Below are 25,505 nucleotides of genomic sequence, written 5' to 3'. Positions count from 1 at the left end.
GTGGCAAAGGTGGACTGATTCTCGTGAAAAATTGCCTTCCACGCAACGGGAGTCGCTTTGCAATGCGCTACAATAGCATTGTTCATCGGTTCCTGTCGTTGTGCACTGAAATGCAAGAAATATTTTAGAAGTAGGTGCCATGAAGTTGTATCATATGGGTACCACTTAAGTAACTGCAAATATTCGTTTTGTTGTTTGATATGCAAAATATAATGAAGTCCACTGCACTTGTGAGTCCGAATGGTTTCAACATCAACAAAATTTTTGTGAAAATATCTGAGTATCCAATAAGGCCTCTTACATACAAGAAAGAATTTTTGACTGAGGTGCTTGATTTTACAAGATAAAAGATGATTTCACCAGAATTTTCTGTCCAACCTGTAGATTTTTGATATTTACGGTGTCAACTCCCTGATACGATACGGTGGTTGTTGATTTTTGCGTACAAGTAACTGAGATAGTGTTGTAGAATCGTGTGATAACTCATTGACATCTCGTCGAATATGCGAATGTGTTTGTCCCAAGTCTACTGTTCACGATGGCAATATATTTTGCACAGATTGCTAATTTCTCGCAAATGCGTTCTTAAGGATTGGACTGAGGCCATTAGAATGAAATAAAAACATTTCTAGCTTTGTGACGTCCCAAAGGGCGTAACCAAGTATTTGAGCGAAATTGAGGACCTTTGTTGGAAATGACTTTGTCAATGTGACTAACTTCTCGCAGAAAATAATTGACAAAGGCTTTCAATACTGTTTAGACAGTAGCTTTACGTAAAGAATGAAACGAATCTTGAATTAAAATCAACAGCTAAAAAAATGTATGAGAATCCATTGAGTGATTTGACAAGAGATTCTAAGAGGACTACAACAACCAACTCTTTTAGCTTACAAGGAATTAAGGAAGTAATGGTTCTCGATGTGTAATGGCTGATGGTTCGGCTTTGTGACACAATTTGCATTTTGCTAAATCTTTATGTAATCTTTTCTGCATATTATTAAATTAACAAGGTGTACGTCGTTTTTGAAAGCATTTCCTCGCACCAAAATGAGCATGTCTGACATTTCTTTAAAGAATACCATTACTTACAAAATCATCAGTATGCACACAACCGAGAGGGAGTCACTGACTGTCGATCTGTTGAAAAGAGTCCTGTGAAGCACGAAAGAAAATTGTCTTATTACGGTATTTGTTTTGTCATATCATTTACATTTTACTTCTTTCCAGACACGATCTTTATCTGTCCCCAAGGAAAGAGTCATGAAGAAGGTGATATAATGTTTTCAAACGCTACCTTTCGTATATACATCAAACTGATATTTTCTCCAAATCATTTTCAGGAGTGTTATTGACAAAACCAACAGGAGCACGTGATAATATATTTGCTACAACCTTTTGAGTACGAGGGATGTTAACAACAGTGACGTTAAACTCTTTTCAATAAAAACCACATCGTTTCAAACGATCGTGGTTTAGTTTGGTTGATATCAAAAATTGGAATGTTGAGGGGCCAGTGTACACCTTACTATAATTCTCAAATAAGAAGAACCAAAATTTTAATGCCCAAATAATTTCCAGTCCTTCCAACTCTGTTACAGATGTGTAGGTCTATAGAAGATAAAATTTGCACATCATAGAAATTTTGCCTAAGTTCCTTTATTGTTCGTGATTTGTCTCTTTCTATTGAAATAATAGTGTTAATCGTTCTTATTCACAACCTACAACGGGCTTTTATATGAGGTGACTGCAGGTTCTATGATTCCTTTTTCTAGCATGAAGTGAAATTCTGGCTTTTCTTTTTCTCTGTAGAAAGCTGGAATGATGTATGGTCTAATGCAAAACTTATTGTGCTCTATGACCTGAAATTTTATTGAGAACTCTTAATAGCTCCTGCACGATGTGTAAAAATAATCGAATGCGTGTGCAAAAGACCCTTTGTGTGAGATTATGTACATTGCACTATTCTATCCGATTTTTCCTCAATGAGGCCCTGTATATCGACTTTCTGATACATTTCATCGCAAAAAGTATATGCACAACTTGTCTTATTTCAGAAGTACTCTGATAAGAATTGTGATGCATTATATGTTAAAGAAAAAAAACGTAAACTATTTGTTTATTCCTCTTGTTTCGAGTCCAAACTTGAAAAAGATGAAACTGGTTTATCTTCTACTTCCATCCCTTCGGAGGCGTCACTGAAATTCAAAACGGCTTTATATTGGCTCAGAAAATCTGCACCTAATATTATTTCATTGGACAATTCATCGAAAATTCACAGCCTTCATACAAAAGGTCTAAATAAGTTAGATGCTTCATGTCAACACTTTCTACAAAAATCGCCTTTTCTATTCTAATCTTACTTCAAGTTTAAGTCCGACATTTTGTTGTTGTCACACATTTGTTGAATGCAGTGTCACTGACCACAGAAGTCAGGCTACCTGAATCAAGGACAGTGGAAAGAATAGTGTTGTCTACTGAAGTGTTTATTATTGGATGTACTACAGAGCTTTATTTACCATTAGTCTCTTCTAGTAAAATCTCTCTAATCGTTTCAAAACGCACAAAATCCAGAGTTTTGCCAATGGCGTGTTTTGTGTGGTCCATTGTATTATATGCTGCCAGAGACACTGCCTTCTATGGCTTCCTCATCGTTAATTATCTTGTGGGTCTGATGTTCCAACCTCAGTTATTTCTGTCTGTCGCGCTGGGCTCGGCCTTCCAGAATTTTGGCGCTGTGATTTATGATGTTGAATATTGTGACTAGGTTGGCTTGGCATAGTTGTTGTGCCATGTATTTTGCGGATTTGACATTCTGTGGGGCGGCGGTTTGGAATAATGTTGTTTTATATAAAATGTTTTGTGATGCAATTCCCTGCCGTTTTAACCATATGTGGGGCGGCGAGTGGAATTATGTTGTTTAACATGTTCCTATTATTTATGCTGTCTTTTGCCGTTCTCAACACTGGCTCTCTAACTACAATATTGGCAACCAGAAAGTGATTAGCAAAACGTGAAGCCTGTAATTAGAATTCCTAGTGCCCACTTCATCTGAGAAATACACTTATAGCTACAGCTTATAGCTCTGAGGAATTAGGAGATTGTCTGGGATCCATAATCAAAAACGATCTTGTAGAATCGTTCTCTATATTCTGAAAGTCACAGATGAAAAAAAAAAAGAATCCACCCAATCTGACTAACAGAGCAGTTCAGAGTCTAATCCGCTGATGCAACTATAACTGTCCAAATTAAATGTTTAAGTGAATGCTCGTCATAATTTGATGATAATGTTCATCAAACGCCACGCTAAATAATGGTAGAATGTCTGTCCCGCGGCGGCACGTGAAAATACGACATACGCAAACCGAAGATCGATAATTAAAGTCATCCCAGAATTAACACTTCACTCGAAAATGATTTCATGGTTACGCGTATCCCGAGTAACTTAATACGGGATCCGAGGCTGTTTATAGCAATGATACCGACGCGACGCGACTCCCGACACAGATGGTGTGCTATTCAGCGTCTGGAGAGAACTGTGGCCTTCCTTCCTCGCGCAGCATTCTTATATATAAAAAACTAGTGTTATTAGCATTTCTGTTGTTACGTGCTTGCTCCTCATTGGCAGCAACACGTTCTACACGTTCCAAATATTCAATGAAACGATCCAGATTGTCTCTAGGGGCAGATATAATTCTAGTTTGCCAATACCATGGCAGTTTGGCTTCAAGACCTAGTATAATCATTTCCGGTTTTAGCTTATCGCCCAAATGTGACAAACGTGAGATCCATGACCTAGCAAACTCTTTAATAGCTTCCTTGCCTGCATTGAAGCGTTTTCCACTCCAAAATTCTCTCAACACTTTAATTTGCTTATTACTAGACCAATACTCATTAATGAAAGCTGTTTTAAATTCCGCTAATGTTTAACACTTCCCGTGTGGTTAAAGGCGCTGCAGTCTGGAACCGCAAGACCGCTACGGTCGCAGGTTCGAATCCTGCCTCGGGCGTGGATGTGTGTGATGTCCTTAAGTTATTTAGGTTTAACTAGTTCTAAGTTCTAGGGGACTAATGACCTCAGCAGTTGAGTCCCATAGTGCTCAGAGCCATTTGAACCATTTTTTTGTTTAACACTTCAACATAACATCAGCTGACCAACGCATGGCGTCACCTCCTAAATGGCTTCTAATAAAGGAGATTTTCTCTCGTTCAGACCAAGTTGGTGGAATCACATCTTCAAAATCGTTCCAGAAATCTAGCGTGTGGAGATTTTTATCTGGATCGAACTGCAAGAACTGCCGACACCCAATAAAAGCGGCGTTTGCAGCTACAACTTGTTGTATACTACCATTACCAGAAGTTACTGAAGCTACTTTATTCTCAATGTTAGCAATGTTAGTACTGATATTTTCTACTCTCATTTCAACATTATCTACTCTTTGCACAATATGAGTAGTATCAGTTTTAATTGCGTCTACTTCTGCTTGACATATGTTTACTTTTATATTAACGTCTTTAAACCTATCTGAGCACAGTTCAGACTCCGTCTCGATCTTTTCTGTTAACTTGTGCTCCAGCTTCACATCTTCCATTTGGAAGTCTTTGCGAACCTCAGCAACTTCGGATTTTACTGTTTTATACATTTCAGAAAATTGTTGAGCAACCTTTTTCTTAATATCCTCATGATTGTAATCTATTTTATAATTCAAACTGTCCAGATCCTCTTTCAACTTATTGCAACCAGCCTTGAAGGTATCGTCCATTACCTCCAATCGTTTATTAAAATTAGTTTGGCTGGCCACAATCCTGTTATTTACCTCAATTATATTAGATTTTAATTCAGCATTACTGGTAGCTATTGCTTGTAATATAACATTTAAATCAATAGCCCCAGTATCTTCGGGTTGCTCACTAGCTGGCTTTTTATCACACTCAGGTGACGAAAAACTAGCTCCAACACCAGAATCATCAAAACTAAATGAAACTTCTGATTGATCAGTCATATCTAACTTCTCCTGTTTAAACACTACCATCTCTGATGACTGTTTCGTTTTTAGCTCATCAGATAAACTATCATCCAATAAATTAACAATTTCTGCTTTCCGCTTTACTACAGGGGTCTCTATTATTGAATCATTGCCCCTTCCCACACTACTGTCAGGAGACAATACATCATATTTCACTTTAACATTACTACTTTCATGCATATTTACACTCGAACTGTTGTCTGGATTTACAGTTCCTTCAACAGACACAGGTTCTGATTTAAGTTTAACCTCAGTTTCTTCTGGCAGTTCCATTGCCAACAGTCTTTTAGTGCAGTTTAGTAAAATTTTTAACAGCTTTTCACTTAACTTAGTTCCTTCTGCACGACGTATGGCGTTGCCGGCGCGGCGTACCAGGCTTACTGATGCGACGCAGCACGTTGAACTGCAGACGGCACTCCGACGGCTGTTGTGTGTTTGCGTGGCCCGCAACTGCAGGCGCGGCTCCGGTTGCTCAGGCGGACGACTGCAGTGAGGCGAAACTGGCTTCTCGTGATGCCGGCAGCACCGCTAGACTCAGTGCCAGCTCCATCAATCCAGATGCGTTGTTAATCCAATTGCGTCGTCCACATGCACACGTGACACTTTCACTGTTCTATTACTCAGTTGCGTGTCGCAACTCACTTGCGAATCCGAATTTAAAATCACTTTCACTTTACTCAGTTTTTTCCCGGCCGATGTACCATATGTGGGGTGGCAGTTTGGAATAATGTTGTTTTATATAAAATGTTTTGTGATGCAGTTCCCTGCCATTTTAACCATATGTGAGGCGGCGAGTGGAATTATGTTGTTTAACATGTTCCTATTATTCATACTGTCTTCTGCCGTTCTCAACACTGGCTCTCTAACTACAATATTGGCAACCAGAAAGTGATTAGCAAAACGTGAAGCCTGTAATTAGAATTCCTAGTGCCCACTTCATCTGAGAAATACACTTATAGCTACAGCTTATAGCTCTGAGGAATTAGGAGATTGTCCGGGATTCATAATCAAAAACGATAGTGAAGGAACGTTCTCTATATTCTGAAAGTCACAGATGAAAAAAAAGAATCCACACAATCTGACTAACAGAGCAGTTCAGAGTCTAATCCTCTGATGCAACTATAACTGTCCAAATTAAATGTTTAAGTGAATGCTCGTCATAATTTGATGATAATGTTCATCAAACGCCACGCTAAGTAATGGTAGAATGTCTGTCCCGCGGCGGCACGTGAAAATACGACATATGCAAACTGAAGATGGATAATTAAAGTCATCCCAGAATTAACACTTCACTCAAAAATGATTTCATGGTTACGCGTATCCCGAGTAACTTAATACGGGATCCAAGGCTGTTTATAGCAATGATACCGACGCGACGCGACACCCGACACAGATGGTGTGCTATTCAGCGTCTGGAGAGAACTGTGGCCTTCCTTTCTCGCGCAGCGTTCTTGTTTATAAAGCTGCGGTGCGGACGGCTAAGGGAACGCCTGATCAAATTGGCTCTCCCGACTAGCCGCTGGGCTAGTAACGCACCACATTAAGTTACCGAATAAATCATAGCTTCTTTTGCTGATGGCCGATGAAGCTCTCAATTTAAATGTGCATTCAGCATACAGGTAAGTAATCATAATAAAAATTTGACGTGGCTAAGTTAAATATTTTGGGCGAGAGAATTAATTTAATTACACTATATGCAGTAGATGAGCTCTGAACCTGCCCTTTGGAGATACGCTATCGCTATAGTTTTATAGTCATTCAGTTGAAACTTCTCACATCTTTACGATTATAGCGGATCTCCATTCTACTTAAATATAAACATCCTAGTCTCGTTTATTAACCTACTTAATCTATCTTGCTTCCTTAATTTTTAAGACAAAAACCAGAAAATATTGAATTTCAACTAAAATCTTAATTTGTGAGATCCAAAAGACTGTTTCTATTAAATTATTATGAGAAAGGAATTAAAATATAAATTTTTAAATCTCCAGCTCTTTTCTGTTGCGCCAATGATTTTTACAGAAAAACATCCAAATTTCAAAAATGGTTAAAGTTATTGAACTGACATTCAACACATATTGATTTAGTATTACTCCTGACATGCTAGAACCGTTTCAGGTTATTTGCTTGATTTTAAAAGTATTGCGCAACATTTATGACGTCAGAGCTAATTACAGCGGACTAGGCTGGCACACAATGGAAAGACTGATGTGAATTTATTACAGCGTGAGTAGGCTGCTTTCTTACAATTCGAGAAACGTGCCCGTTAGAATTTACGTGATCACCATCTTAGTTTGAGTATTGTGAGTAACTGTTTTGATTGTTAAAAAAATTATTATTGTATCTGCCCTCATTACTACAATTTTTGTGTAACTGTGGTCATCGTTACAGCTCCGGAAATCAATTCTACCACAATAAACCTTATTCAACAGCGAGAATCGTACGTCATACGGACGATGTCGGTTATCCTGTCTGCAATTCTTTCTGTGATTGTACTTGTTGTGCGAATTCCCACAGATTTTGTTCTCACACGGTACAAAAGTATCTTACGTGTTATGGTTTCTGTTGAGATTGTTACTGTGTTTTCTCGTTAAATCATCTTTACTACTGCTGGCCAAAATTACTAGTCTCAAATGTGTAGGAACTTTGTTAAACACATGTGGATTAGCTCTGATGGACTGTATGGATTTGATAAGTCCTTATTTCTGCATACCATATGTTTAAAGTATTTACCTGGGCTATAGATGTGGTGTCACCGACAGACGCCACACTTGCTAGCTGGTAGCCTTTAAATCGGCCGCGGTCCGTTAGTATACGTCGGACCCGCGTGTCGCCACTATCAGTGATTGCAGACCGAGCACCGCCACACGGCAGGTCTAGAGAGACTTCCTAGCACTCGCCCCAGTTGTACAACCGACTTTGCTAGCGATAGTTCACTGACAAAATACGTTCTCATTTGCCGAGACGATAGTTAGCATAGCCTTCAGCTACGTCATTTGCTGTGACCTAGCAAGGCGCCATTATCAGTTGCTATTGATATTGTAAATGATGTACAGACAAGAGCTACGTTCAACATTAATGGATTAAAGTTAAGTATTCCACCAGTTACCTCATTTTTGCTAGTCTAATTTCCTTGACCGTTTCCAGACCTCACGACAGCCTGCGTGAGCTAAAACGCGTGCCTTTCGGCTTCCTCTCATAGTGGGTTGGCTGTCTTGCCAATCCACAACAATAGAAGTCAGACTATTCAAAGTTTCGTAACGTGGTAATGCTATGTTTTACCCGATCTTATGTGGCTACGACCAGTCGGCTGACAAAAATGCTCGGTTGAAACCGTTTATCCTTTGGCAATCTCTCACTACTGAGCGCATTATTGCCGCAGGTTCCTTTTCTAAGTAACAGAAGAGAGTGAAAAATTTTGCATTGAAACAAGCGATCAGTTCATAAAGCTGTGGAATGCGGGAAAAAACCGCAAATTGGCATTCATAAGAAGAAGAACAAAATCCAAATTTGCAACAAGAGCGTAATATGTAAGAAATTGTCCACACAACCTGCCACTGATGATGCCTTGCAGAAAATAAAGGCGAAACGCGTATGGCACTAAAATTGAGTTTTATTCAGTTGCTGTCAAACTGTTCATAAGCAAAAATTATCAATATACCGTAATATTACACGCTACTGAGGAAGACAGGACTACAAAATTTGAAGATGTTAACAGAAGAGAAATTATAATTTATGTTCAGGTGGCCTATTTGGTGGTAAAAAATACAGGAACTGATCAAACCAAGCTTGGGGGCGAATTTCGTTCCTGCAATTCCTGAAAAGTTTGAATTTACGTACAGTCAAGAGGTGTCTGTAAACGAAGAAACCATTTCTGTGTTCGAAATGGTTCAAATGGCTCTAAGCACTACGGGACTTAACATCTGAGGTCATCAGTCCCTTCAATTTCTGTGTGAACCAGACTGTTCTCTATTGCACCACGTCAGCGATTCATTGTCGCATCTGTATACGTGCTACTGTTCTCGTGGAAAATCACCTAAACACCATAAACTTGTATGGTCACGAAAGTTACCTGAATAATTATGAATGTGAAAAGTCAAATTCGTCCCATTCGTCTTCGCATTTATGCTTTCTTTCATTCATAGCGTTCCTATAACGCTTATTTTCAAGATTTATTTTCTCCTGGTTGTCTTTAAAATTTATTAATGGCTGATTCACTGCTGTGTTTCACTGTTATACCGGTATTGTGTCACCTAAATCTCTGTCTGCGCTGGTTGATGAAGCCTTTCTTTAACCGTATTTATCTGTTCCTTTTGTCCTCCACAATTTAGCGTTAAAGCTTCCTTACATTCGCTAATTTCATCACATATTGTGTCAAGCTGTATATACTATTCGTTCACCTGCTTCACTATCGCAGTCGGAACAACCGAGTTAATTTTAGGTAACAGTTCGTCCTTGTCATTTTGCTGATTTGTGTTCAAGTTTTCGCATTCAGTTTCCAGGTTACGTACTTTGTCACCAAAACGGTTAAGAATTGGTTGAAGGTCATTTTAATTTCTTCTCTCAGTCCTGTTCTGTTCTCTTCCTATAATTTCCTATTTTAATTCTTCGATTTGCTATTTTCTTCCTGAATTTTTTCGAATCGTTTACGAATTTCAGTCTGTGATTTTTCACACCTCTGACGAACTGATTCTATCAGAATTACCAAACTCATATCGTGTGATACCTTATTATTACTCACGGAAGTTGCTGTGTGTATTGTGTGTTCAAAGGAAATTGACGAAAAACTTGAATCTGACATGTCTTCTATTAGTTGTACAATTTCTCACGGCTGTGGCGACTTTTGTAAGCTTCTACTAGCCTGTGGCAACCTATCGCCGACTAAATCCAGAATTTACGTTACATTGCCTATCGATTGTTGTGTTTCATTACTGTCCGCTAAACTGGTCAATAATTTTAGATCCACGCAATATCCCAGTCTCATGTAAACTATTGGTAGTTTCTAATTGCTCAACGTGGTTTACCTCATCGCGCACTGTCTCATTATTTCGTGATACCCCATGTTGTCTTGTGCTACAATGGACCTTCTTATTGTTTTCTGTTGTGCGAAACATGGTGAAATACTGTTTCTTGGAAAAACAGAAATGTACAATAACCAAACAAATGAAAAACTCTAGTATCGTGCGCATGGATATTCAAAATTTAACGATATCGATACAGAACCTGTACTATTATGCTAAATGTTTATTTAATAAAGTAACTGATAACCGTCACAGGCACAAAATTTCACAAACTGAACACAGAATTTTTTAATGAACTGCCTGAAACATATGTAGAGCGTTAGAAAAATTAGCGCTACAGTATTATTTGCATTAGAGAAATCCAACATTTTCAGACTACGCATTACCAAAACAACCCACGAACTGTTCTGGCAGTTTTACCGTATGCAAGTTCCCCGCTATTTGTTTCTCTACGAAATTTAGCTTAAATTTACCTCCCTCTCTGTAAAGAGTCTACATATTACCAAAACAAAGTAGCGAAAAACTGTTATGCAACGTAAACTCATATGATGACCATTGACTAAACAGAACATAATTTGGACTGAACTGTAACAGGTCTGAATACATCATGTCTTTATATTAATGTGCACCTGAAGGATAACAATTATCTGGCCCAAATGAAAATTTCTTCTTGCCTCACGTCTTGACAGTATTCTTGCAGATTTCTCGAAAGCACAACAGCAAACAGCAAGCAGGCAGTTGCTAAGCTAGATTTCTATTTTTAATGAAATTTCCAAACAACATTCAAACCGTTGCATACCATATAGTGCGATGTGGTAATGTGTAAAGATAAATCTTCTTCATACAGTGGGATGAAAAGAGTAATTGTTCCTATGAAATGATATTCTAAGGCAATGATTTTACAATGAAGTATGTTTGCAAAAAGACAGAGTAAAGCTTCGAGTAATCTTCACCCCTAACATGGTCTTAACAATACAGTGCTTAACGAACTGAAATATGCCTTAAAAATGGTACAATGATAACAGAGTACTTCTACAAAAACCAAGCCGCTTAATCAGTTCATATGTTAAGGCATGACTCAGGGAAGTGTGGTGGACTTCCTCTCAGCTCTGAGTAAGTGAACAGGGTTAACTAGCTGAAAATAACCATTTCAGCGCTGTGCAGTGCGCAAGCTTACCTCAGACTTCTTCTCAAAATAAAATAAAAGAAAAAAAAATCTTTTCACCTTTTTCCGCCTTTCTGTATACACACAATATTCATCCTTGCTCTTCTTTATAGTAAATCTTTCTTCTATTAACAGTCGCAAGCCAGCATAGCACTACAGAATATGTCCATCACACTTCAGCTCCAAATGCGTCATACTGTGCAGGGGCAAACACTGTGCCAAACAGGACGTTATATACACTACTGGCCACTGAAATTGCTACACCACGAAGATGACATGCTACAGACGCGAAATGTAACCGACAGGAAGAAGATGCTGTGATATGCAAATGATTAGCTCTTCAGAGCATTCACAGAAGGTTGGCGCCGGTGGCGACACCAACAACGTGCTGGCATGGGGAAAGTTTCCAACCGATTTCTCATACACAAACAGCAATTGACCGGCGTTGCCTTGTGAAAAATTGTTGTGATGCCTCGTGTAAGCAGGAGAAATGCGTACCATCACGTTTCCGACTTTGATAATGGTCGCACTGTAGCCTATCGCGATTGCGGTTTATCGTATCGCGACATTGCTGCTCGCGTTGGTCAAGATCCAATGACTGTTAGCAGAATATGGAATCTGTGGGTTCAGGAGGGTAATACGGAAAGCCGTGGTGGATCCCAACGGCCTCGTATCACTAGCAGTCGATTACAGGCATCTCATCCGCATGGCTGTAACGGATCGTGCAGCCACTTCTAGATCCCTGAGTCAACAGATGGGGACGTTTGCAAGACAACAACCATCTGCACGAACAGTTCGACGACATTTGCAGCAGCATGAACTATCAGCTCGGAGACCATGGCTGCGGTTACCCTTGACGCTGTATCACAGACAGGAGCGCCTGCGATGCTGTACTCAACGACGAACCTGGGTGCACGAATGGCAAAACTTCATTTTTTCGGATGAATCCGTGTTTACAGCATCATCATGGTCGCATCCGTGTTTGGCGACATCGCGGTGAACGCACATTGGGAGCATGTATTCGTCATCGCCATACTGGCGTATCACCCGGCGTGATGGCGTGGGTTGCCACTGGTTACACGTCTTGGCCACCTCTTTTTCGCATTGACGGCACTTTAACAGTGGACGTTACATTTCACATGTGTTGCGACCCGTGGCTCTGCCCTTCATTCGATCCCTGCGAAACCCAACATTTCAGCAGGATAATGCACGACCGCCTGTTGCAGGTCCTGTACGAGCCTATCTGGATACAGAAAATGTTCGACTGCTGCCCTGGCCAGCACATTCTCCAGATCTCTCACCAATTGAAAACGTCTGGTGAATGGTGGCCGAGCAACTGGCTCGTCACAATACGCCAGTCACTACTCTTGATGAACTGTGGTAACGTGTTGAAGCTGCATTGGCAGCTGTACCTGTACACGCCATCCAAGCTGTGTTTGACTCTATGCCCAGGCGTATCAAGGCCGTTATTACGGCCAGAAGTGGTTTTTCTGCGTACTGATTTCTCAGGATCTACGTACAGAAATTGCGTGAAAATGTAATCACAAGTCAGTTCTAGTATAATATATTTGTCCAATGAATACCTGTTTATGATCTACTTAATGGCCAGTAGTGTAGTTTTTGTTTAACAGTCACATAACTTGCTCTCTCACTGGTGTGGACATCGACAACTTATAAAAATCAAAATGATGTGCCCATCTTACACAGTTGCTGCCACTACAGACCGAACAACAGCAGCTACCCCTCATTTTCCAGCATAACAGTGCACCCCTACACAGCACCCGCACAATGGAGTCTGGATGTGTGGCAGGTGCTGACTGACCCATATACTAAGAGGCGGCTTGGTCGTGATGTTCACATCGAATGGCCCCTGAAATCTGCCAAAGCAACTCCATTAGACTCCTTTTTCAGCGTTTCTGGCAAGGATCGTATATATATGACACTAGTCAAATAGAGTTCTACCCTTCGTGGACAAGTCAGGAAAGCCATCAGAACTGTTCATGCTGCAATATTGACATGTTCACGGGCAGAACTCACATAACGCGATCATGTTCGGCGAGTGGAGCACATTTTGAAATTCTGGCATAGCAGGAAAGGCCTTGAGAGTGGATAAAAGTTTTGCATAAAAGCTCTGTGGTCTATCTCAAATATACGAAATTTTTTGAAACGATAGCGGCACTTAATGAATGTCCTGTATACATTAACATTGTGCTAAGCAGTTTCCCCTGTTGATTTTACATATACATGTAGTGAGGAGATCCTCAATGACTTGGTACATGTCATGCAACAATAATAGACAATACATACTTCCAAGGAAAAGAGGTATCTTAATGTATCTTCTACATATACGAAATGGAATGGTCCTCATAGATATATAATATGTCAGAAAAATCTTGAACATATTTTCATTTAAAAAGTAATAAAATACAAAAGAGAAACATGTAAATGCGCAGTGTACTGAGGCCTACATGATAATTCTTAAGCTACTGCAACTAGGTGTTATCAGAGAGAAATCAATTTACAACACTTATTTACACTGAAAACATTACTGCGCAGACGATGTACAGAAATCAGTTTTTCCGTAAAACTCGCATTATTTGATAATATAAATAATATAAAAGCGTCAGTCGATCCTGTTAAGAAATTAACCATATTTATGAGAGTTGTTATAATACCCTCAGGCGCGTGATGAAGTCATGAGGGCCATCTACAGGCAAACACTGGACCTGTAATCAGCTTTCCAAACTGCCATGGCAGGGAATAAGAATCAATCTCACATCGGCCGATCTGATCACGCATGATAATGATAATGATAATGATCGTACGGCATTGTTGGCAAGGAGGCCCCATGCGGGGAAGTTCCGCCGCCGCTTCGCAAGTTCTTTTTTTTTTTTTTTTTTTTTAATATGACACCACTTCGGCGACTTGCGAGTCAACGATGATGTTGAAGGACACATAACACCCAGTCATCAAGAGGCAGAGAAAATCACTAGCCCCGCCGGGAATCGAATTCGGGACACCGTGTGCACGAAGCGAGAACGTTACCGCAAGACTACGAGCTGCGGACAAAGTGCCCGTTATGGCAACTTAGAAAGTTCGTTTTATGCTCATTATTGCCGAAAGAGTGGCCTGAGGACTTCGCAGTGTGTCACCGAAAGTGAATAAAGAAATTTAAACTCACCGTTCAAGGCATTACTGTTTATCATTATATACTGAACATCTGTGGTCACAATCTCCACTTGAAGAAGAGAGATATACGAAAATCAACCTGTTAACTGAAAGGAATAGGGCACTAATAAATACACTCCTGGAAATGGAAAAAAGAACACATTGACACCGGTGTGTCAGACCCACCATACTTGCTCCGGACACTGCGAGAGGGCTGTACAAGCAATGATCACACGCACGGCACAGCGGACACACCAGGAACCGCGGTGTTGGCCGTCGAATGGCGCTAGCTGCGCAGCATTTGTGCACCGCCGCCGTCAGTGTCAGCCAGTTTGCCGTGGCATACGGAGCTCCATCGCAGTCTTTAACACTGGTAGCATGCCGCGACAGCGTGGACGTGAACCGTATGTGCAGTTGACGGACTTTGAGCGAGGGCGTATAGTGGGCATGCGGGAGGCCGGGTGGACGTACCGCCGAATTGCTCAACACGTGGGGCGTGAGGTCTCCACAGTTCATCGATGTTGTCGCCAGTGGTCGGCGGAAGGTGCACGTGCCCGTCGACCTGGGACCGGACCGCAGCGACGCACGGATGCACGCCAAGACCGTAGGATCCTACGCAGTGCCGTAGGGGACCGCACCGCCACTTCCCAGCAAATTAGGGACACTGTTGCTCCTGGGGTATCGGCGAGGACCATTCGCAACCGTTTCCATGAAGCTGGGCTACGGTCCCGCACACCGTTAGGCCGTCTTCCGCTGACGCCCCAACATCGTGCAGCCCGCCTCCAGTGGTGTCGCGACAGGCGTGAATGGAGGGACGAATGGAGACGTGTCATCTTCAGCGATGAGAGTCGCTTCTGCCTTGGTGCCAATGATGGTCGTATGCGTGTTTGGCACCGTGCAGGTGAGCGCCACAATCAGGACTGCATACGACCGAGGCACACAGGGCCAACACCCGGCATCATGGTGTGGGGAGCGATCTCCTACACTGGCCGTACACCACTGGTGATCGTCGAGGGGACACTGAATAGTGCACGGTACATCCAAACCGTCATCGAACCCATCGTTCTACCATTCCTAGACCGGCAAGGGAACTTGCTGTTCCAACAGCACAATGCACGTCTGCATGTATCCCGTGCCACCCAACGTGCTCTAGAAGGTGTAAGTCAACTACCCTGGCCAGCAAGATCTCCGGATCTGTCCCCCATTGAGCATGTTTGGGACTGGATGAAGCGTCGTCTCACGCGGTCTGCACGTCCAGCACGAACGCTGGTCCAACTGAGGCTCCAGGTGGAAATGGCTTGGCAAGCCGTTCCACAGGACTACATCCAGCATCTCTACGATCGTCTCCATGAGAGAATAGCAGCCTGCATTGCTGCGAAAGGTGGATATACACTGTACTAGTGCCGACATTGTGCATGCTCTGTTGCCTGTGTCTATGTGCCTGTGGTTCTGTCAGTGTGATCATGTGATGTATCTGACCCCAGGAATGTGTCAATAATGTTTCCCCTTCCTGGGACAATGAATTCACGGTGTTCTTATTTCAATTTCCAGGAGTGTATTTGAGACTTCTCTTAAACTGAATACTATTTACAGTTAAACTGTTTGTGGCTCTTGACAAGTTATTGACTAGTGTGTTATTGAATAATGGATATCCTCTTTGATCTAGTTAACCAACTATTAGTCACTGTTAAAAATAATTTTTGTTCCTCGCATTGTTTTCATGAAACCTTTACTTGAAAAAGAGATGACATTTACTATCGCCAGTTCCTTGAATAGGCCTCTGCAGAACGTACTTGGGTTCACTCCACAAATAACTCCAGCTATAGGTTTTTGACTTGGAACGTTTTAGGTCGCTTCTCGAGTCGTCAATCTTCTGACTGGCTTGATACAGCCCGCCACGAATTTCTCTCCCGTGCCCTCCTTTTCATTTTAGAGTAACAATTGCAAATTACGTCCTCAATTATTTTCGGGATGTATCCAAATCTCGGTCTTCCTTTAGAGTTCGTTTTAGCTGCTACAGCTCCCTCTAGAATCATGCAACTTATTCCGTTATGTCCTACCATCTTGTTTCTTTTTCTTGTCAGGGTTTTGCCTACATTCCTTCCCTCGGCGATTTTACGCAGAATCTTCTCATATCTTATCTTATCAGTCCACCTAATTTTCAAGATTCGTGTTTAGCACCACATCTCAAATTCTTCGATTCCCTTCTGTTCCGGTTTTCCGACAGTCCATTTTTCACAACTGTGCTGTGTACCAAACGTACATTTTCTGAGATTGCGTCCTCAAATTAGTGCCTATGCTTGATGTTCTCAGAAATGCCTTTTTTGCCAGTGCTAGTCTGCATTTTATATCATCATTACTCCATTGCCTAGGCAGCAGAGTGCCGTAACTTCGTCTGCTTCGTGTTCCCCAATTCTGACGCAAAGTTTCTTGCTGTTGTCATTTGTGGTACTGTTCATTACATTTGTCTTTCTTCGATTTATTCTCAGTCCACATTCTGCCCTCATTAGACGGCTCGTTCAGCAAGTCCTTTAATTCTTCTTCACTTTCACTGAGTATAGTAATGTCATCAACGAAACTTAGCATTATTGACTTCTCACCTTGAATTTTGCTTCCACTCTTCAATCTTTCTTCTTTTTTCGTCGTTGCTTCTTCGACATACAGACTGAACTTCAGGAGATAAATTTACATCCCAGTCTTACATTCCTTTCAATCAGTGCACTTCGTTTTCGGTCTTCCACATTTATTATTCTGTATTTGCTCTTGTGTATTACTCGTCTTTCCCTATAGTTTACCCCTATTGTTCTCAGAATTTCAATTATTTAAAATATTGAACACTTTTCCGAGGTACACAAATTCTAAGGATGTGTTTCAATTTTTCTTCACTCTTACTTCCTCCCCCCATGAACCATGGACCTTGCCGTTGGTGGGGAGGCTTGCGTGCCTCAATGATACAGATAGCCGTACCGTAGGTGCAACCACAACGGAGGGGTATCTGTTGAGAGGCCAGACAAACGTGTGGTTCCTGAAGAGGGGCAGCAGCCTTCTCAGTAGTCGCAGGGGCAACAGTCTGGATGATTGACTGATCTGGCCTTGTAACACTAACCAAAATGGCCTTGCTGTTCTGGTACTACGAACGGCTGAAAGCAAGGGGAAACTACAGCCGTAATTTTTCCCGAGGGCATGCAGCTTCACTGTATGATTAAATGATGATGGCGTCCTCTTGGGTAAAATATTCCGGAGGTAAAATAGTCCCCCATTCGGATCTCCGAGCTGGGACTACTCAAGAGGACGTTGTTATCAAGAGAAAGAAAACTGGCGTTCTACGGATCGGAGAGTGGAATGTCAGATCCCTTAATCGAGCAGGTAGGTTAGAAAATTTAAAAATGGAAATGGATAGGTTAAAGTTAGATATAGTGGGAAATAGTGAAGTTCGGTGGCAGGACGATCAATACTTCTGGTCAGGTGAATACAGGGTTATAAATATAAAATCAAATAGGGGTAACGCAGGAGTAGGTTTAATAATGAATAAAAAGTAAGTGTACGGATAAGCTACCACAAACAGCATAGTGAACGCATTATTGTGGCCAAGATAGACACGAAGCCCACGCCTACTACAGTAGTACAAGTTTATATGCCAACTAGCTCTGCAGATGACGAAGAAATTGATGAAATGTATGATGAGATAAAAGAAATTATTCAGGTAGTGAAGGAAGACAAAAATTTAATAGTCATGGGTGACTGAAATTCGTCAGTAGGAAAAGGAAGAGAAGGAAACATAGTAGGTGAATATGGATTGGGGCTAAGAAATGAAAGAGGAAGCCGGTTGGCAGAATTTTGCGCTGAGCATAACTTAATCATAGCTAATACTTGGTTTAAGAATCAGGAAAGAAGGTTGGATACATGGAGGAACCCAGGAGATACTGAAAGGTATCAGATAGATTATATAATGGTAAGACAGAGATTTAGGAACCAGGTTTTAAATTGTAAGACATTTCCAGGGGCTGATGTGGACTCTGACCACAATCTATTAGTTATGAACTGTGAATCAAAACTGAAGAAACTGCAAAAAGGTGGGAATTTAAGTAGATGGGACCTGGATAAACTGAGAGAACCCGAGATAGTACAGAGTTTCAGGGAGACCATAAGGGAACAATTGACAGGAATGGGAGAAAGAAATACAGTAGAAGAAGAATGAGTAGCTTTGTGGGATGAAATAGTGAAGGCAGCAGAGGATTAAATAGGTAAAAGGACGAGGCCTAGTAGAAACTCTTGGGTAACAGAAGAAATATTGAATTTAATTGATGAAAGGAGAAAATATAAAAATGCATTAAATGAAGCAGGCAAAAAGGAATACAAACGTCTCAAGAATGATATCGACAGGAGGTGCAAAATGGCTAAACAAGGATGGCTAGAGGACAAATGTAAGGATGTAGAGGCTTATCTCACTAGGGGTAAAATAGATACTGCCTACAGGAAAATTAAAGAGACCTTTGGAGAAAGGAGAACCACTTGCATGAATATCATGAATATCAAGAGCTCAGATGGGAACCCAGTTCTAAGCAAAGAAGGGAAAGCAGAAATGTGGAAGGAGTATATAGAGGGCCTATACAAGGGCGATGTACTTGAGGACAATATTATGTAAATGGAAGAGGATGTAGATGAAGATGAAATGGGAGATATGATATTGCGTGAAGAGTTTGACAGAGCACTGAAAGACCTGAGTCGAAACACGGCTCCCGGAGTAGACAACATTCCATTAGAACTACTGACAACCTAGGGAGAGCCAGTCCTGACAAAACTCTACCATGTGGTGAGCAAGATGTATGAGACAGGCGAAATACCCTCAGACTTCAAGAAGAATATAATAATCCCAATCCCAAAGAAAGCAGGTGTTGACAGATGTGAAGATTACCGAACTATCAGTTTAATAAATCACGGCTGCAAAATACTAACGCGAATTCTTTACAGACGAATGGAAAAACAGATAGAAGCCGACCTCGGGGACGATCAGTTTGGATTCCGTAGAAATGTTGCAACACGTGAGGCGATACTGACCCTACGATTTATCTTAGAAGAAAGATTAAGGAAAAACAAACCGACGTTTCTAGTATTTGTAGACTTAGAGAAAGCTTTTGACAATGTTGATTGGAATACTCTCTTTCAAATTCTAAAGGTGGCAGGGGTAAAATACAGAGAGCGAAAGGCTATTTACAATCTGTACAGAAAGCAGATGGCAGTTATAAGAGTCGAGGGGTACGAAAAGGAAGCAGTGGTTGGGAAGGGAGTGAGACAGGGTTGTAGCCTATCCCCGATGTTATTCAATCTGTATATTGATCAAGCAATAAAGGAAACAAAAGAAAAGTTCGGAGTAGGTAATAAAATCCATGGAGAAGAGATAAAAACTTTGAGGTTCACCGATGACGTTGTAATTCTGTCAGAGACAGCAAAGGACTTGGAAGAGCAGTTGAATGGAATGGACAGTGTCTTGAAAGGAGGGTATGAGATGAACATCAACAAAAGCAAAACTAGAATAGTGGAATGTAGTCGAATTAAGTCGGGTGATGCTGAGGGAATTAGATTAGGAAATGACACACTTAGCCGGCCGAAGTGGCCGTGCGGTTAAAGGCGCTGCAGTCTGGAACCGCAAGACCGCTACGGTCGCAGGTTCGAATCCTGCCTCGGGCATGGATGCTTGTGATGTCCTTAGGTTAGTTAGGTTTAACTAGTTCTAAGTTCTAGGGGACTAATGACCTCAGCAGTTGAGTCCCATAGTGCTCAGAGCCATTTTTTTTTGACACACTTAAAGTAGTAAAGGAGTTTTGCTATTTGGGGAGCAAAATAACTGATCATGGTCGAAGTAGAGAGGATATAAATTGTAGACTGACAATGACAAGGAAAGCGTTTCTTAAGAAGAGAAATTTCATAACATCGATTATTGATTTAAGTGTCAGGAAGTCGTTTCTCAAAGTATTTGTATGGAGTGTAGCCATGTATGGAAGCGAAACGTGGACGATAAATGGCTTAGACAAGAAGAGAATTGAAGCTTTCGAAATGTGGTGCTACAGAAGAATGCTGAAGATTTGATGGGTTGATCACATAACCAATGAGGAGGTATTGAATAGAATTGCGGAGAACAGGAGTTTGTGGCACAACTTGACTAGAAGAAGGGATCGGTTGGTGAGACATGTTCTGAGGCATCGAGGGAACACCAATTTAGTATTGGAGGGCAGCGTGGAGTTTAAAAATCGTAGAGGGAGACCAAGAGATGAATACATTAAGCAGATTCAGAAGGATGTAGGTGGCAGTAGGTACTGGGAGATGATGAAGCTTGCACAGGATAGAGTAGCATAGAGAGATGCATCAAACCAGTCTCGGGACTGAAGACAACAACAACTTCCATTATCAACCACTACGTCAGAACGCTACATCGGCATATCGCATGCATTCTACACACGAAGGTCGTCATTTCGTTGTCAATTCCCCCGCTGGTTTTAGACATTCCGATAGACGGTTATCTTTCCCTCTGCGTTATTTGGGCTAAGTTTTCCAAAAATCAGTAAATTTCTGATCCTAATATTGGATCCCCTATCTGTCATCGAGTCACTTTTGTTCTTATCAAGTCTTCAGGTAAGTCCTCCCCCTCAAAAACTCTCTCCACCTATCCGCTCTCTCCTCTACATTTATCAACAGAATTCCCATTGCACTCTTAATGTTATCGGCCTTGCTTTTAACTTCATTGAAGGTTATTTCGACTTTTCTGTATGGTGAGTGAGATCTTCCGACAAGTTGTTTTTAATTTTCTTTAACTTTCCTGCACTTCATATTTATTTCATTCCTAAGTCACTTGTATTTCTGTACCCCTGAATTTATCTGAACATTTTGTGCTTCCTTCTTCCTTCTGTTACCCATGGTTTCTGCACATTTAATCTACTCTCACTCTCCTTGTGCCTACGTTTAACTCTCCAACTTCTATGGTTGTCCTTTTCAGGGATGTCTATTGTTCTTCAGCTGAACTGCCTACAGAATTATTCCATATCGTAGTATCTATAGCTGTAAATAATTTCAAGACTATATCTTTATTCCTTAGTACTTGTGTATCGCACTTCTTTGCGAATTGATTCTTCTTGATTAGTCTTTTAAACTTCAGCCTTCTCTTCTTAATTACGAAATTGTGATCTGAGTTTATATCTGTCTCTGAGGACGCCTTACAATCCAGTAACTAGTTTCGGAATCTCTGCCCACCATTGCGTAAGTTAACTGAATTTTTCCTATATGTCCCGGCCTTTTCCAGGTATACCTCCTCCTTTGGCGATTCTTGAACAGAGTATTCGTAGTTACTAGCTGAAATTATTGCACAAATCAATTAGTCTTTCTCCTCTCTCATTCCTAGTACCAGGCCCATATTCTCCAGTAAACTCTTCTTCTACTCCTTCCCCACACAACTGCATTCCAGTCGCCAAGGACGATTAGATTTTAATCTTTGTTCAAGTACTGAATTACTCGTTGAATAGCCTCACATACTTTCTCTGTCTCTTCGTGTTCTACTTGCGTCGTCGGCCTGTGTACCTGAACTATCGTTGTCGGTGTTGGTTTGCTGTCAGTACTGATGAGAACATTTCTGTCATTGAGTGGTGCACCATAGCTCAGTCTCTGTCCTACCTTCATTTTCGTAACGAATCCTACTCACGTTATTCCATTTTCTCCTGGTGTTAATATTACCGTATTCTCATCTGACCAAAATTCTTGTGTTCTTTCCATCACACTTCACTGATCCCGACTATATCTGATCAAACTGCGTGCCTACGGAGTATCGCCTCAGCTCTGCGACTGGATTCGTCATTTAAGGTCAGAAAGGTCACAGTTCGTAGTAATAGACGGAAAGTCATCGAGTAAAACAGAAGTAATATCCAGCGTTCCCCAAGGAAGTGTTTTAGGCCCTCTGTTGTTCCTGATCTATATTAACTACATAGAAGACAATCTGAGTAGCCGTCTTAGATTGTTTGCAGATGATGCTGTCATTTACCGTTTTGTAAAGTCATCAGCTGATCAAAACGACTTGCAAAATGATTTAGATAAGATATTTGTATGGTGTGAAAAGTGGCAATTGACCCTGAATAAAGAAAAGTGCGAAGTTATTCACATGTATACTGAAAGAAATTAGCTAAATTTCGATTAAGAGATAAGTCACACAAATGTGAGGGCTGTAAATTCAACTAAATACTTAGGGACTACAATTACAAGTAACCTAAACTGGAACGATCACATAGATAATATTGAGGGTAGAGCAAACCAAAGACTGCGATTCATTGACAGAACATTTAGAAGGTGCAACAGGTCTACCAAAGAGACTGCTTACACTACGCTTGTCCGCCCTATTCTGGAGTACTTCTGTGCGGTGTGGGATCCGCATCAGGTGGAAGCTGACGGAAGACTTCGAAAAAGTACAAGCTCGTTTTGTATTATCGCGAAATAGGGGAGACAGTGTCACAGATATGATACGTGAATTGGAGTGGCAATCATTTTTCGTGGCGACGGGATCTTCTCATGAAATTTCAATCAGCAGTTTTCTCCTCCAATCGCGAAAACATTCTGTCGGCACCCACCTACATAGGGAGAAATGATTATCACGATAAAATAAGAGAAATCAGGGCTCGCACGGAAAATTTAAGTGCTCGTTTTTCCCGCGTGCCGTTCGAGTGTGGAACGGTAGAGAGACAGCATGAAGGTGGTTCACTGAACGCTCTGCAAGGCACTTTATTGTGAATAGCAGAGTAATCACGTAGATACTGATGTAGATGTAGATATCTAGGTTGAGCCTCAGTATCCCACTTTACAGATTTTCTAGCTGCTCTACCACGTTCAGACTTCTGGCACGCATGAAATGAAGATAAGTGACGTACGGTAGCATTTCTGTATTTCTGTCGTCCATATCTGACAACATCTGCGTTGCGAATAAAGATATGTTTAGGCGCTTCAGCAGATCTGGCGGTATGATTCTCCCAGTTCAATTTACTGTCGAGTTTGAAATTAAGGCGTTAATACTTCTTTGCAAAGTTGAGCTATGATTCTGCTGTGGTGTCCGTACACAAAATCTGAGAAGTTACTATCGTGAGTAGTAGAAAGCGAGCAGTTGTTGAGAGGAGTCACAAGTGGTCGGACGCAGCGTGCGGTGGAGGGAAACCGCCCAAGATGAGAGGTTGCAGCCAGCCGTGATCGTGCTAGTAGCGCTGGAGGACAATTTTTATTAACTGAGAATTTTTCGATATTTTCATTTATGCTGCACGTAGTTGTTGGTTGCTTGCCCTCTGGAGGGATTTTGTCAGATTTGTGGTTGCATGCACTGAGAGAAATATTCGTATCTTCGTTGTGCCAGAAACGTGTCTACTGAGTGTATACGTTGTGGAATAATTAAAAGAATGTGTAAATTTTGTAAGTGTTTATATAATATACATTGCAAATAATATATATTGCAAATATAGTCGTTATAATTTCCTTTAAATTTTACATCGTTGAAGACCAAAAGGCTTCTGATCATTACCGGTGTTTCTAAAACTATACCTGATTTCTTTGCGTTTTTGTCGAGTATGACTAATGATATCTAATAGAAACGCGAGGAAGCCGTACAGAGGGAAACAATGTGGTGAATACGTTTATTGATAAGAGTAAGAGATAAAATACGAGGGCTGTTCAATAAAGAATGATCATAATTTTTATGGTCATAATTTCTAGCACTAAAATTTAATGTTATGATATTCTGTTAGTTTAATGTGCAACGAACACGCCGTAGTAGTTTCATAGTTGGGACTCCTGGTTCCCACCTGTGAGAGGCAGGGAAGGTCAGACATGTTCACTATCGCCTACCGCTGCAATGGAGGTAACACGCTAGGAACAATTATGCGGCTTTGAAATTCTGCTTTCGTCTCAAAAAGTCTTCAGCTCAGGTCTATACAGTGTTACAGGAGGCCTATGGAGAGCCTGTTCTTCCCACAGCACAGCTAGAAGGTGGTTTAAAATGTTTAAAGAGTAGAAACAATCAGTATCAAAGGAAGGTGGAATCTTAGTACTCCAGTTACTGCTCTTACGGAAGGGAACATCAATACTGCTGTTGTCATTGTGAGAGAGGATCGATGAATTACTTTAAGATAACTATCTGAAATACTGAACGTTTCATTGGGTGCCACCCACGCGTTGGTGACAGAAACATTACACATGACACGTATTTGTGCGTGATGGGTTCCATAACTATTGATTCCCGAACAAAAGGACACTCGCGTTCAGGTCTGCATGCAGTTAAAGTAGATGATAGAGGAAGATCCGGAGTTTCATCACTGCTGATGAAACTTGGCTACATCATTTTGATCCTGAGAGCAAACAGCAAAGCTCAGTATAGAAATCTCCCTCATCACCAATCCACAAAAAAGCAAGCGGTTGCTTCTGCTGTGAAAGTTATGGTTAACTCATTCTTTGACATTCATGGAATGGTTTATTAGTATGTTGTACCTCCACACACATCAGTAACTGGACAATACTACAGGGATGTCCTGAAAACATTGCAAGTCTACATCTGGCGCAAAAGACCACATTTCTGTGAAGCGAGCTGGATGCTGCACGACGATTAAGCGCTGCCGCATATTGCCAATACATGCTGAATGTCTTGCAAAAATCAACATTAAGTGCATCCTCACACTCGTTATAGTGCGGATTTAGTCACATGTGACTTTTTCTATTCCCTAACGTGAAGAAAGGCCTAAGTGGGAGGCATTATTAGTCATCAGAAGCAGTGGTGAAGGCTCCGGAGGCTATTTTGAAGGACCTCTCAAAAAATGGTTACCAGCATCTATTTGAAGACTGTCAGAAACGCTGGGACAAGTGCATGCAATCATAGGAGACTACTTGAGAAGGACCATCAAACTTATGAGGATGAGTAAGGGTATGTCGTGAAAAAAAATATGATCATTCTTTATTGAACAGCTCTTGTAAGTAGTGTCATTAAGAGAGGAGATGAAAGGGCTAAAATATCAAGAAATGAGGTAATCATAGATAATTTCCAGTGCGACAGAGCTTATGGGTATCTGTGGGACAGAAGATAAACAGCTGGGGTCATGGCAGCACGTCTGTGAGTGA

The sequence above is a fragment of the Schistocerca americana genome, chromosome 2, assembly GCF_021461395.2.
Source record: "Schistocerca americana isolate TAMUIC-IGC-003095 chromosome 2, iqSchAmer2.1, whole genome shotgun sequence".
Classification (NCBI taxonomy): Eukaryota; Metazoa; Arthropoda; class Insecta; order Orthoptera; family Acrididae; genus Schistocerca; species Schistocerca americana.
The sequence above is the reverse complement of the archived record's forward strand: the minus strand, read 5'-3'. Positions refer to the sequence as shown.